This window comes from Vombatus ursinus, unplaced genomic scaffold (assembly GCF_900497805.2).
Source record: "Vombatus ursinus unplaced genomic scaffold, bare-nosed wombat genome assembly UNPS02014773.1, whole genome shotgun sequence".
Lineage (NCBI taxonomy): Eukaryota > Metazoa > Chordata > Mammalia > Diprotodontia > Vombatidae > Vombatus > Vombatus ursinus.
The window spans coordinates 6393278-6408316 of record NW_020954551.1 but is presented as its reverse complement, the minus strand read 5'-3'; the positions used below and the strand labels follow the sequence as shown (position 1 = coordinate 6408316).

Here is a 15039-nt window from a genome sequence, read left to right as displayed (position 1 = left end):
TCAAAGAAGGAATAGGCCTGCTGTGCAGGGCAGATGGGACAATGATAACTGACAAGGGAGAAGAGTCTGAGCTTTCTTCTCTCGCTTCTCTTTTCTCTTCCAAGGTGAATGACCTTTGGACCGGAAGGAAAAGAACAAAATGGCTAATTAGGAGTTGATGCCTGAGATAAGTGAGGAAACAGTAAGATAGCCCCAACTTGCCCTTGATGAGTTTAAGTCACATGACCTGGATGGACTGTCTACTTGGGGAGTGCAGGAAGTGAATGTGTTTGGCAAGTCATTGAATGGGGTATTTGATAAGTCATGACATACAGGAGAAGTAACAAAGGACCAGGAAACGACAAATGAGTTTTCTGATTGTTTAAAAAGGGAAGAGAATGGAATCCATTAACTATGGGCTAGGGAGCTAGACTTTGATTACTAGCAAAACTCTACGATACTATGAAAGAGATAGTTAGTCACCATCTGGAAAAGGAAATGGTAATCACCAAAGGCTAGCTAGTGTGGCATCATCAAAAACAATTCATGCTTTCTTTCTTTCCTTCCTTCCTTCCTTCCTCTCTTTCTCTCCCTTCCTTCCTCCTTTCTTCCTTCCACTTTCTTTTCCTCTCTTCCTCCCTTCATTTCTTTTCTTTCTTTCTTTTTTCTCTTTCTTCTTCCCTTCCCCCCTTTCTTTCTCTCTTTCAAATCCAGTTAGAGCAAAAGAATGCTGTAGAAAGAATTTTATTGGATTTTAGATAAACATTTGACAAAGTGACTGACCTGGTCAAAATCTTCAGTAGCTCCCTATTACCTCTGGAATAAAATACAAAGACTTTTTGGCTGGGATTTAAAGGCCTTCATTAACTGATTGCAACCCATCTTTCCAAATTGGTTTCATATTGTTTCCCCTCTCACCTTTCATCCAAACAGGCCTGCTGTTTGTTTCCCTTACAAGACCTTCTATTCCCTACCTCTGCCATTGTCTTAAATGTTACACCTCAGAATAGACCTCAGCATAGCTCAGATGCTGTCTTTAACAGAGCTCTTCTGGCCCTCTGAAATGACTTTATTTTTATTCTGCATAGATTCCTCACATACTTTTCTGTGTGCATGCTGGTTTCCCTGTAGAATGATAACTCCTCAAGGGCAGGGACTATCTTAAGTCTGAGTATTAATCTCCAAAGCCTAGCACACAAAGCACTCAATAAATTCCTATAGATTTGAAATGAATCAACAAGGTATTCCTGCAGAAAAGATGGAAAGATGTGGGCCAGACAATAGTGCAGTGAGGTGTATTTGGATATGGTTGAATGGTTAGACCTAAGATTGCTAATGATTCAATGTTATCTTGGAAGGAGGTGTTTAGTTAAATGATCCAGGTATGTGTATGCAGCCCTGTACTATTTAATATTTTTATTAGTGGCTTTGATAAAGGTATAGATGGCAGGCTTATCAAATTTGCAAATGGGAGGGATGGCAAACACCCTGGCAAACAGAGTCAGAATTAAAAAGATCTTTACAAGTTCAAATCCGGCCTCAGACACTTGACACTTACTAGCTGTGTGACCTTGGGCAAGTCACTTAACCCTGATTGCCTCACCAAAAAGTGGGAAAAAAAAAGATCTTGAAAGGCTAAAAACTTGAATTGAATCTAATTATATGAAATTTTATAGGATAAAATGTAAAGTCTTACATGTGATCTCAGAACATCAACTCCAAAATTATATATGCATGTGTATGTGCATATACACATATGTATACATATGCATACACACATACACACACATATATATGTATGTGTGTGTGTGTATATATATATATATATATATATATATATATATATATATACATACATACATACATACATATGTAGGGTTTCAGTAATTTCAGGCTCAGTATGAGTCAGATGTGTTGTGTGGCTTTCAAAAATGCCAGGGACATGATGGGCTGCATTAAGTGTGGCATAGCTTCCAGAAATAACGAGGCCATTGCTACTGCTGCTCTTTTCCTTGGTCAGATAGCATCTGGAGTCCTGTGTTCAGGTCTTGGTCCCACATTGTAGGAAGGACGTTGATAAGCATGGAACTGTCGAGAGCGGCGAGCAGGATGTGAATAGCCTTAAATTTATTCCATGTGAGGATCTGTCAAAGAAATTGGAGCCATTTAACACAGAGAACAGGATCCTTGGGATGGACATGATCTCCCTCTTGAAGCATTTGAAGGGCTACTATTTAGAAGAGACATTAGAATTGCCCTCCTTCAGAGGGGAGGATCAGGAACAATGGGTAGCAGTTGTGAAGAGGCACATTTTATCTGGATGGGAGGAAAACATGCTAATCATTAGAGTTCTCTAAAAACAGAGTGAATTGCCTGAGGGGGTGGTTCATGCCTCCTGATTGGGGGTCTTCTGGCAGAGTCTGGATGACCACTTGGCAGGATTGCCACAGAAGCTGGACCAACTGATCCCAGGCTTTGAAATTCTGGGATTCTATGACATAGAGAATTCCTTCCTGATGATAACCCTGAACATGTAGTATTGTCCCCATTTAACAGCTGTGAAAATCGAAGCTCGGACATATTGATGACTTTTCCAGCGCTGTGTGACTAGCGAGTGGTAGAGTCAAAATTTGAACCCAGCTTTTCTGACCTTAAGACCAGTATCTTTTTCTCTCTGCCTCTGCTTCTCCCAGGATATCCATCCAAATATCATGAAAGAAAACTTGTCATCCCAGACCATCCCAGAACAAAAGGCATTCCTGTCCTAGATAATTCAGAATAGACTAAATCTATTAGAATATAGGGGGTCAGTGGGAGAATGCTAGCTTGGGGCTCAGAAGACCTGAATTATCACTTAGTGACATTGGGCAAGTCACCTCATTTCTCCAGGCCTCAGTTTCCTCACCTACGAGATGAGGAGATAGGTTTGTAGGATGAGTCTTGACGAGTCTTTCCAGCTCTAAAACTAAGGTTAACTTCCTTCTAATTTTTATGTATTTTTACATTCCTAATTATTCACACATTGTCTCCACCATTTCATGAGCTTTTTGAGGGCGGGGACTTTCTTTATATCTCTAACACTTAGCATGGTGCCTGCCACATTGTCATCTGACCCTTCATGATCCCATAGACCATTCTATCTATGGAGTTTTCTTGGCAAAGACACTGGAGTGGTTTGCTATTGCCTTCTGTACTGAGTTAAGGCAAACAGAGGTTAAATGACTTGCCTAGGGTCACACAGCTAATAAGTATCTGAAGCTGGATTTGAACTCAGGTCTTCCTGACTCCAAGGTCAGCACTTTATCTACTGAGCCATCTAGCTACCTTCTCCTTGTCATATAGTAGGTGCTTAATATGTACTTGCTGATTGATTAATCTCTTGACCCTAGGTGGAGTCTTGATGAATGGAAGTCATACTGTCTTTGCCTAATCCATGACTTTACTGTGACTTTGTGGGTCCTGAAGGGATGTATCAAACACAACCACCTCTGGTGGTTACTCCTGTCTTGACCTTGGGCAAGTCACTTAACCTGTGGGCCTCAGTTTCCTTATCTGTAAAATGAGAGGTTGGATTAAATAGCCTGGGTAAGGTTCCTTTCAGCTCTAGGTCTAACCTTGAGTTTCTGAGACAAAGAACCTGCTTCTCCCATCCTTTTTCAGTCTTTATTTCTCTAATTTCATCAGTGCTGCTTATCTGTATCTTCTCACTTTCCTCACTGTAGCTTAATCACAGAAGCACATGGTCTATCCTTAGGTGGGGCCCTATATACTGTCTCTCTCTTTCTCTCTATAATATATATATATACATATATATTATATAGTATATATATTATATATATTATATTATATATATTATATATTATATATATATATAATATATATAATAATACATTCTTGCTGATACTGAGCTGGCTGAAGTACTGCCTCTGATGGTGGGTTGGAGCCTCCCCCCACTAAAAGCAGAAAAGGAGATATTCTTTAAACCTGTTAGTTGGAGGATTTAATTTTTTTCTTAGTGACATTAACATAATTATTGTCAGCATTTTACAATGGCATTTAAAGTGCTGACATGGAGAAAATCCTTCCCAGATCAAATCGAGATTCTCCTTTGAAATCTTCTAGCCTCCTGCATTTCTCCTAGTCGTTACCCATTACAGCTGAGTAATTGAAGGTCCTTGTTTTTTTTTTCAGATTTTTTTTTCTTTCTTCAAACTGTTTCTTTCAGAAGAGCTGGGAACAGGGGCTCCCTGCATAGAGTCCAGCCAGGGCAACATAAGATGCTTCTTTGAGGATATGTGAAAAGACGCTGATGGGAGCCAGGCTACCTGGAGATGAGGCCACCAGGATGTACATATAGTCTTTGAATGATTTGCTTTGATGCTCAGGAGGCTTAAAGAAAGAGACAAAGTCTAGGACGTGCTGTGCTCTGTGGAGCCAGAAGCCAGGGAAATGGAGCAGCTACTTTCTTCTTGTCTCCTGAGTGACGTCTGTCTAAATGTAGATGCTGGAGGGACCCCTAACTCTGAGCTTTATTCAGACTCTCAGGTCCCCAGATCTGCTATTCTCCAGGCTTGACAATGGTGGCAAACTCATTTGATTCAGTCCCTTTTGATGAAACAGTAGGGGAATGACCAGGCTTCGGGCAACAGGTCAGGTATACAACCTCTCATCTCTATCACATATTGTTTCTCAGTGGACAGATTCTGAATCAAGTCTGGCCAGTTGATGGGGCCCCGCTGGCATTTAATCTGTAACTGAAGCAGTATTGGGAATGAGAACAGGGGTGTAGGTGAGTTTGGTAGGAATGATGCAAGGACAGAGGAAGAGAAGAATGAGATCGTAGATCTGAGGGTATTGAGGGAGAGGATGCTTCAGTTTTCCCATTCTCTGGACCCATTTTCTACCTTACTCACTGCTGTCATTCACAATGAGAGCTGGCTGAGGATCTGGAGACCAGAGGGGTCTTCATTGCTTTGGGATAGTGTAGATTTAGGGTTCTAAGGGGACTTTGACCTCATCAGGTCTAGCCCTTTATTTTACAGATGCAGAAGCTGAGGCTAGGGAAGCTAAGTAACTTGCTTCGGGTCAATTTATTTACAAATAAATTTCATAAGCAGGATTGAATCCAGATCTCAGGGACTCTCAACCTATGTTTCTTCTCTTCTGATTTTGAAGCGGTCTGTGTATAGTTTGGGAAAAAGTATCAGAAGATCATAAATCTGGAGAAAATCTCAGAAGCCATTTAATGCAACACTTTTATTCTCGCTGAAAACAAAACAAAACAAAACAAAACAGAACAAAACAAACCTCCAAGACCCCAGCCTGGGTCAAACAGCTAATATGTCCTGAGGCAGGATTTGAATCCTGGTCTCCCTGACTCCACATCCAATGCTCTTTCCTCTGTACCATATTGCCTAATGCATAATTTGGGAAACAAATCATTTTCTTTGTCCCTTTCCTTTCTCTCTTGAGTTTGAAATGGTCTTTGTCTAATTTGGGGAAAGGCATCAGAGGATCATAGGTCAAGGTTTGACCTCAGAATTCATCTAGTCCAACCTCCTCATTTTCCAAATGAAGAAAGGGAGGCCCAGGTGGGTAAAGTGATTTGTGTAATAAACATCACAAACAGGATTTGAACACAGATCAAATGTAGAGAAAAAAGCCTTGATTCGATTCTGATTGTGTGGCAGATACTCTGTTAAGTGTTAGGGATAAAAAAGAAACATCGTCCCTGCCTTTGAGGAGTGAAGACAATACACAAAGGAAGCTGAAATGTGGGGGAAGGTGAGTTCCCAAAAGGGGGCACAGTGGTGAAAGAAGTCCATGAGTGGAGTCAAGGGAGGAAGGAAGGAGTGAATGTGGCTAGTCCGGGGTGGGGTGAACTGAGGGGTGGATGTGTCCTCCCGGAGGTTCCAGGAGGAAATGACCAATCAGATGAAGAGGCTGCCAAGGTGGCAGGATCTTCCAGTATGGGAAGGCTTCAGGGGAAGAAGACAGGGATTTGCCTGAGCTAGCTGCAGAGAGCTGATTGTTTAATTTTAAGGGTAAGTATTTGTACTTCAGAAATTGGCAAGTGCTCTGAATTAGGGCTGGCTTTATGGTTTTCTTGACTATCTGGACATAAGAAAGTAAAGCAGATGTTGATGCTATAGACTAAACTTGAAGGTGTGTCCTGAGTAAATGTTTCTCACACAGAGCTGTTTGTTAAATGTTCATCAGCACATCCCTGGGCTGTTAAGGGGGAACTCGCTTCTCTGCTGTGAGGGCTGCAGAGCTCTTCTCAGGGTTGCTTTGCAGTTTGGTGTCCACTTGCCACCCAACTCTTAGCTGTGTTTCCAAGAAGCTGTAGCATGCCCAGTGGCCACAGTCTGGTCAACCATCGGCTAAATCAGGTTGATGGTAACTGATGGTCTCAAACCCGTCATTGAGCTGTGGGGTGTCTACCCCAAGCATGTGAAGATTTCCCCCAGAGGAATGGGCAGATAAGAACAATTTGTTCCATGGCCGTGAAGGTAGCTGAAGCAGGCATCGAGGAGTGCTTCGAGCTTGGTCAGACATCAGAGATGCCAAGGTCATCCATTGCATCCCAAGCCATCACCAATCATCTTGACCTTTGTCCTGCCACTGGTCATATATTACACCGGAAGAGAGAGTGAGGCTGACAACTTTGTGCAACTCTTCCTCACTTAAATCCACTTCATGCACGAGTCCAGACATCACCCTGTGATGTCATTGTCCTCTTTGAAAATGAACAATAAGCAATACCCCCCCCCCCACCCAGGGCAAAGAACTCTTCCAGGATGAGAAGGCTGCTGTAGGTTGGCAATAGAAGACACTGTTTTTTTCCCAAACTAACTATTTCTGCAGAGGCAACTCATAAGTAAACAAATCAACAGCCATCTGCAGGCTTGCCGTTAGCCACTGACACCTCCCATCCCTCTCTGCAGCTAGCCTTAACGATAGCCTTGCACTGCCCCTCCAAGGAGGTCTGGCTCCAGGGAGGTCCTGGTAACGCTGAATGGCAACGTAGTCGCCCTGTACCATGTTCCCTAGCCTTTACTAGCCAGATTCCTGTTGGGAGTATATTGTGAAAGACACACAGTAAGAAGCAGAATTGTCTCCCATTGTATTGGGGTGGGGGGAGAGAGGGCATAGTTAGTCATTAGGGAGAAAGACATGGGGCAAGCACACGTCACACACTTAGAATTTGAAAGGACCTTAGAGGCCTTCATTTGGTAGAAGAAGAACCCGAGGCCCAGAGCCAAGGCTTTCTACCATCATTTTCACATTCCTCTTTAGGGCAGCATGAAACACATCTCATGATTCTAATGGTTCCTGAGTTACCTTCCTCATTCAGAAATCCCCCCAAAGCAGGGTTTTACAGGAATCAGACATTTCCAGCAGGGCTTCTCCCCACAGGTCTTGGAGAATCTCCTCTGATTTGTCTAAGGAGAGCAATGGGCCCAGGGGTCACTTGAGGCGTCCCTTTGTAGATGGAGCTTGAGCAGCTATCACAGGGCCGGTGAAGGGGAGGAGCGTTTCAGGGAAATTTGTAGTACTGAATATGTCTGTGTACATTGTGGAGTGGGCCAAGGGAGCTCTGTGTTCAGTAAGCTCATAGTGTACAAGACAGTGACGTTAAGTTAGGACTATCTGTAGAGAGTTATTAGATAGAATTTATTATGGTATGAATACACAGCATGGTAGATGGGGAGGTGAGCCTCAATCCCCAGCTTCCTTCAAAACTCAAGTGCTACCCCCTAGGTGAGGTCTGTCCTGACCCCCAGTTGTTAATGTCTTCCCCTGTCACCTAAATCAATTTTTGTTCACTTTTTTTGTGTGCATAAGCTTTTTTATTTTAGATCTTATTTTTCCCTTGATAGAATGTGAGTCCATGAGGGCACAAAGTTATTGTTCGTTGTTTTTTTTTTTAACCTCTGGATCTCCAGAATTCCTAGCATATTGCCTGGCACATGGTAGGTAATGATAGTTAATAATAACTAGCATATGTACGTATATGGAAAGGATCCAAACCTTTTCTTTTTATAGAAGCAGAATTCAAGGTTCAGAGATGTTAGATGATTTGCCCAAGGTCACCTGGGGGAATACACACACACATGTTTGTAGTCATAATATAATTTTATATATTAATATACATGATATATTTTTATTTTGCAATATATTATATATACATATGTTGCAATATATGAAATTATACATCTAGATATAAACATGTACATATAAAGTATATATATATGCATATATATATAAATATATGTTTTAAGGTTTGCAAACCTGAAAAAGCTTTATAGATATTATCTCCTTTTATCCTTACAACAGCCCTGGGAGGTAGGTGCAATTATCATCCCCATTTTACAAATGGGGAAACTGTGTCAGACAGAAGTTAAGTGACTTGCCCAGGGTCACACAACTTGTAAGCATCTGAAGCTGTATGTATACCTTCTAGCTGCCTCTGGGTTATTAATAAACACTTTTTTGAAGGAATATATGAAAATATGAAAGAAAGACAAGTTCAAATTCTGATTCAGACATTTACCATCTGGGTGACCAACGACACCTTTCTTAGTCTATTTCCTCCTCTGTAAAATGGGGCTGTAGTTAAGTGAAGTAGGTACCTTACAGGGTCGTTGTGAGGCTCGGTCAGATGAGATAGTTAGCATTTTTATGGAGCTATAAAGCTTGCAAAGAATATTTTCTTCTTCCCATTATATAGATAAGGAGAGACCCAGAGAGGTTAAGTCATTTGTCACTATGATAGTAAAGTTTTCCTGATCCCAACTCTGACACTTTATCTACTGTACCACTTAACTGCCTTCATTAACATATGCAAAGATAATACCTAAGGACTTTCAGAACTTTAAGGTGCTTTGTAATATATTGCAATCAGTTATTATACCTGAATAGTTCAAAAGATATGATTTACATTTTTTCGGGTTGTATAAAGATTTTGTGATCTTAAAATAGGCTTTAAGTTTCATCTTAGGATGTGCTGTCAATCAAGTTGCTCAATGCAAAAAAAGTAGATGAAAAATGTGAGTTTAAAGGAAAGCATTATTACATGACCCTGAAAAATCACTGGGGCAAGTGGACAGGTTACAGTTGGGTAGCTGAACACCCTGTGGTGCCTTAGAACATTTCCTTCACCTCCCCAACCTCTTTCAGAGCTCAGAGCTTTTTGGTTCTTATCAACGACCTTGACTTTCCTTTCTGGGCTGAAGGGAAGTAAAGACCATGCATTGAGGTGTTCTAGGAGGTCAGTGGCTAGCTGCTGGCCAGTTTTCCTAGCAGTTCCACAATTAAATTCAACAACAACATTAATAAGTTCCCATGATGCATAAAACGCAGCTAAGTCCCAGGAAGAGAAGACTTGGGAAGCATGATAGCTGTCGACCAGTATTTGGAGAGCTGACAGCTTTATCTCAAGCTCAGCTTCCTATCAGAGCGCCTGTCTCCTAGTATTTGAAGGGTTGTCATGGAAAATCCTCGTCCTGCTTGGGCCCAGGAACGAGGTGTGAAACCTGCAGGGATGCCAGTTTAGACTGGAGAGGATGAAAACTTACCTAACAATTGGAACTCTTCAAAGTGGAATTGGACGTCTCCAGAGGGAGTGGCAAAAGTTGGATGGCCACTTCTGAGGGCTAGATGGAACCTCAGGATGAAGAACCAGGATGTGGTGGAAGTCTCTGGTGCAACCTGGAGGGGAATGAAGCCCCAGAGATCACAGGTGCAGACTCTATCCCTATCCCTATATTTTATGTTGACTTATCTTTGCACATGTTGTTTCCTTCTCAGTAGGGCAATAGCATGAAAGATTTAGAGTTGGAAGAGACCTTAGAAGTAGACTGTAAGCTCCTCGAGGGCGAGGACTGTCTACATTTTTATTTTGTCTTCTTGGTTTTAAAGACAGAGTAAGTTTTTAATAAAAAAAAATTGAATTGAATTGAGCTGAATGAGAACCCTGTCAAAAGCAGGTGAGATCATTTTAAAAATGTAATAATTAAGAGCGAGAATCTCTGCAAAATGAGGGGGTTGGAGCAGTTGCCTTGTAAAGTCCTTTTTGGCTCTGAAATCATCCAGATCTATGAGTCAACGTCATCTTGGGAACATAGGCTATTAAATCTCTTTCTCGTCCTTTGCCTTTTGTTTTCAGTCTTGGGATCTGGCCATGCTTTATGTCGCTCCATGGGCTTCATTTTCCAGATGAGAAATGTCTGTGCCCTTGCCTTTTTGATCCTGACCTTTTCTCTTGTGACCTCTGCTCTCTGATATCTCTCCTCCCATTGGTCTCTCGGTCTGTTTTTAATGTGGCACTCCTTTCATCTGTCTCTCTTCCCCATGGCTTTTTGTCTCCCCCCCACCCTTTTTCTGCCATTCTGTGACTTCTTTTCTCTCCTCTCCCTCCTTTATTTTTATTTATTTATTTTTTGAAGATACAATTTGTGGGTTGTGTAGTCTGTGGAGTTAAAGAAGGCTCCCCACTGTGCCAACCTAGAAGAAAATGGGTTAATTGGATAATGATGTGATTTCTACTATGTCGGTGGTCTGCCTGGGTTACCCACTGAGCCAGCAGACCACTTTCAAATGACATTTGAAACATAATCCAGTCCTCAGATCATCTGGATCTTTTGGTTTCTGTGCTATTTTATTTGTTCAACTTAGGAGAGATTAATATTGATTCTTCAGCTGTCATTGCAGTTTTCTACCCCCTCCCTTCAAATTACTCCCTGCAGCACCCAGTTTTTTGGATTGGTGTTTGCTGAGGACTCCTGGGCAAATGCTATCCTTTCTTTGGGAACTAGTCCTCACCAACCTGAGCTCCTACCACCATCGAAAACAGTCATCACTGACAAAATGTATTTGTCTTCCAGAATCCTTTAGCCTACTCCCTGGAAAATGAAAGCATTTCATCTTTTACTTCAGACCGGGGCTTTGCTGCAGGGTGCCACATTTTAGAGAGTACTGACTGTGTTTGCATTCTTTCAGCAGGTAGAAATGACTGACTTTAGAACCTCGTTAGCAAGAATAATTAGTTAGAATAGGGAGCTACCAGATGGCTGTGGCTTCCCAGTGCTGGTGTCCTGGGTCTTTCCCACCCACAACTGAATTTGTCTTAAAAAAAAGAAAAAGTTGATTTGGGGACATGTTTCTTGATATTTGCCCTGGCGGGCAAAAGACTTCTTATACCTCCGTTTGGGCTTTTCTAGCTAATTTGGACATTCCCTTTCTCAACATATCTTTGTATTCATTTTAGCTACTTTATTTTTTTTTTAAAGTAGACTATATTGTTGCTTATTTGGGGTAGCTGGTATTCAACATCTTATTCTAGAACTGTAGCAGGCTGGGGTAAACTAAGACAGAAGTTTGTCATTGAAGCACTAATTCTGGATGGCATGCCACAGATGTCTAACTGCTTTGTTTTTAGATTTATGCTACGTCATCATGACAGCAAGCAACTGAATGAGAGGTGAAATATGGAATCAGAGGTCTGAATGTTTAGAAATACATTGAAATGCCATTAAAAAACACTAGATTATGGATGTGGTAGCTTCTCAGAATTAGAAGGGTTACCTCTGTCATCTTGTCCTACCCATCTCTCAGTGACTCCCTCTATAGTTTACAAGTTACTATTGTTGGGGCTGTGAATTAATACAACCATTCTGGAAGGCAATTTAGATTTATGCAAATACTGTGGCTAAAATGTCCATGCCCTTTGATGCAGAGATTGAACTGCTAGGCATATATACCGAAGGTGTCACTTTCTAAAGTATATTTTTAACTTATTTTGTTAAATATTTCCCAATTACACGGGAAATTTTTTTAAAATCATTTTTATAATTTTTAAATTTCAAATTCTCTTGTTTCCTCCCACCTCTTCCCCCTCTTTGAGAAGACAAGTGATTTGATATCGATTATATATGTTGTCATACAAAACATATTTCCATATTAGCCATGTTGCAAAAAAAAAAAGACAAAAAATGAAGTAAAAATATATGCTTCAAACTGCATTCAGAGTTCATCAGTTCTCTCCCTGAAGGTGGATACCATTTTTATCATGAGTCCTTTGGGCTTGTCTTGGATCATTGTCTTGATCAGAATAGCTAAGCCTTTCACAGATGATCATTCTTACCATATTGCTCTTACCTTGTACAATATTCTCTTGGTTCTGCTCACTTTTCTTTGCATGAGTTCGTAGAAGTTTTCCAAGGTATTTCCGAAACCATCTTGTCATTTTTTTTAAATAACGCAATAGTGTTCCATCATACATATGCCACAACTTGTTCAGCCATTCCCCAATTGATGGGCATCCCCTCGATATCCAATTCTTTGCTACCACAAAAAAGAAATGCTGTAAATATTTTGCAGGAATAAAGACTTTTCCCTTTTCTTTGGTCTCTTTGGGATACAAACCTCGTAATAGTATTTCCGGGTCAAAGGATTCTCTAAGTATACCATCATGTCGTTTGCAAAGAGTGATAGTTTTGTTTTCTCATTGCCTATTTTTATTCCTTCAATTTCTTTTGACTATCTTATTGCTATAGCTGGGATTTCTAGTACAATATTAAGTAACAGTGATGATAATGGACATCACCCCTGATCTTTTTGGGAAGGATTCGAGTTTATCCCCATTACAGATAATGCTTGCTCTTGATTTTAGATAAACACTGTTTATCATTTCAAGAAAGGCTCCATTTGTGGCTGTGGTGCAGGATGGCGGGAGGGCAGACTGGCGGGCGCTGCTGGCCTTGTTGTCCTGCGGCCGCCAAGGCCTGTGCTTCCCCAGGCCCCACCATGGAGCCTGGGCCCCCCAGCCAACCACGAAGGTTGGTTCCAGGAGACTTGCAGCCTGTGGCCCGGCCAGGCCATGTCCGTGCAGGTGGACGAGATGCTCCACCACCAGTGCTCCCTGTACCAGGAGATCCTGGTCTTCTGCATTAAGACCTACATTCTGGTGCTGAACGGAGTCATCCAGTGCACAGAGAGGGATGAATTCCCATACCAGGAGATGATTGCCAACCTGCCCCTCTGCAGCCATCCCAGCCCACGAAAGGTGCTAATCATTGGTAGTGGGGATGGACGCATCCTTAGGGAAGTGGTGAAGCGTCCATCCATGGAGTCAGTGGTCCGATGTGAGATTGATAAGGATGTGATCCAAGTCTCTAAGAAATACTTGCCAGGCATGGCCGTGGGCTACTCGCACCCAAAGCTGACCTTGCACGATAGAGATGGATTTGAATTCATGCAGCAGAACCAGGACGCCTTTGATATCATCATCTCTGACTCCTCGGACCCCATGGGTTCTGCCGAGAGTTTGTCCAAAGAGTCTTATTACCATCCGATGAAGACAAGGCTGAAAGATGACTGGATCCTAGGCTGTCAGGGTGAGTGCCAATGGTTGCATCTGGACCTCATCAAGGAGATGCATCACTTCTGCAAGTCTCTGTTGCCTGGGGTGGAATATGCCTACTGCACCATCCCCACCTACCCCAGCGGTCAGATTGGCATCATGCTCTGCAGCAAGACCCCCGAGTACTAACTTCTGGGAACCAGTGCAGCAGCTGACCCAAGAGCAAGTAGAGAAAATCAGCCTCAAATACTACAACTCGGACATCTACTGCTTGGCCTTTGTGCTGCCCGAGTTTGCCCACAAGGCCCTGAGCAATGTGTGAAGAGAAATTATTTTTAAAAATGGCCCTTGGCCTCTCCCAGGGACTTCAAGCCACAAATGCCCATTCTAGGATGCCGCTCTCCCTGCTCTGAGGGCATCAACTGGCACTCGGCACCCATTCTCCACTGAGGACCTGCCCCTTGCCAGCCATCCCGCCCGATGACCAAGTGTTACCAAACCCAGGACATCATCGAGAGGTTCCCTGTGCCATGCTTTACTAGGCGGGTGAGGGGAGAGTACAAGATGTCTGTCTGTCTGTCTCTGTCTCTGTCCAGTCTGGTCAATTAGTGTCTCAATATTGATCATCTGTGTACAGAACGATCCTTCTCACTTGTAACAAGCCCCTTCACCAAACAGTGTATTTATAACTGAAAAAAAGGCCCCATTTATTGCTGTGCTTTCTATTATTGTTTAGTAGGAATGGGTGTTGAATTTTGCCAAAGGCTTTTTCTGCACCTATTGATATAGTCATAGAATTTTTATTGCTTTCGTTATTGATATGGTCAACCATGCCAATACTTTTCCTAATACTGAACCAGCCTTACATTCCTGGTATAAGTCTCATCTGGTCATAGAGTATGTCTTTGTGATATATTGCTGTAATGTCCTTACTAGTATTTTATTTAAGATTTTTGCATCTACAGTCCCTAAGGAATTTGGTCTATAGTCTTTTTTTCTTCTTTTTTTACTCTCCCTACTTTAGGTATCAAAACCATATTTGTGTCACAAAAGGAATTTGGTAGTATTCCTTTACCCATTTTTAAAAATAATTTATACAATATTGCAATTAATTGTTCCTTAAATCTTTGGTGGAATTCACATATAAATCCATATAGAAATGGATTATAATATAATATAATACATATAATATAATAATACAATTATATATATTATTTATTTTGTGGTTAGATTTAGCTAGCTTTGAGAGTGGGAAAGATGAGGCCCTCTGCTAGTGTAGTTTTAGTCTATTTCCTGTAAATCATTTAACTTTTCCATTAAGAATTTGGATGCTATGCATTTGGTGCATGTGTGTTTAGTATTGATATTACTTCATTGTCTGTGGTTCCTTCTAGCAAAATGCAGTTTCCCTGTTTATCCCTTTTAATTAAGTCTATTTTTGCTTTTGCTTTGTCTGATAATAATATATAATAAACATAGCAAAAATAATATAATAGCATATTATGCATACAATATAATATATTTTGGTATATCATTCATTATAATATACTATAATAAATCCATACATAAATCACATGTAAATTTCCTTAGGGGGCTCATTTATGACTTGTTCAGTTTCTTTTTCTGAGACGGCATTATTTAAGTTTTCTATTTCCTCTTCTGTTAATTTAAGCAGTTTATATTTTTGTAAATAT

At 41.3% G+C, this 15039-nt stretch overlaps 1 protein-coding gene and 1 pseudogene across 1 annotated transcript in view; both read left to right on the top strand.

The window, feature by feature from the left end:
- The window catches only part of FHIT (fragile histidine triad), a 1585586-nt gene that overhangs the window by 230186 nt on the left and 1340361 nt on the right, over positions 1-15039 (top strand).
- On the top strand, positions 9643-13667 carry LOC114044281 (annotated as a pseudogene).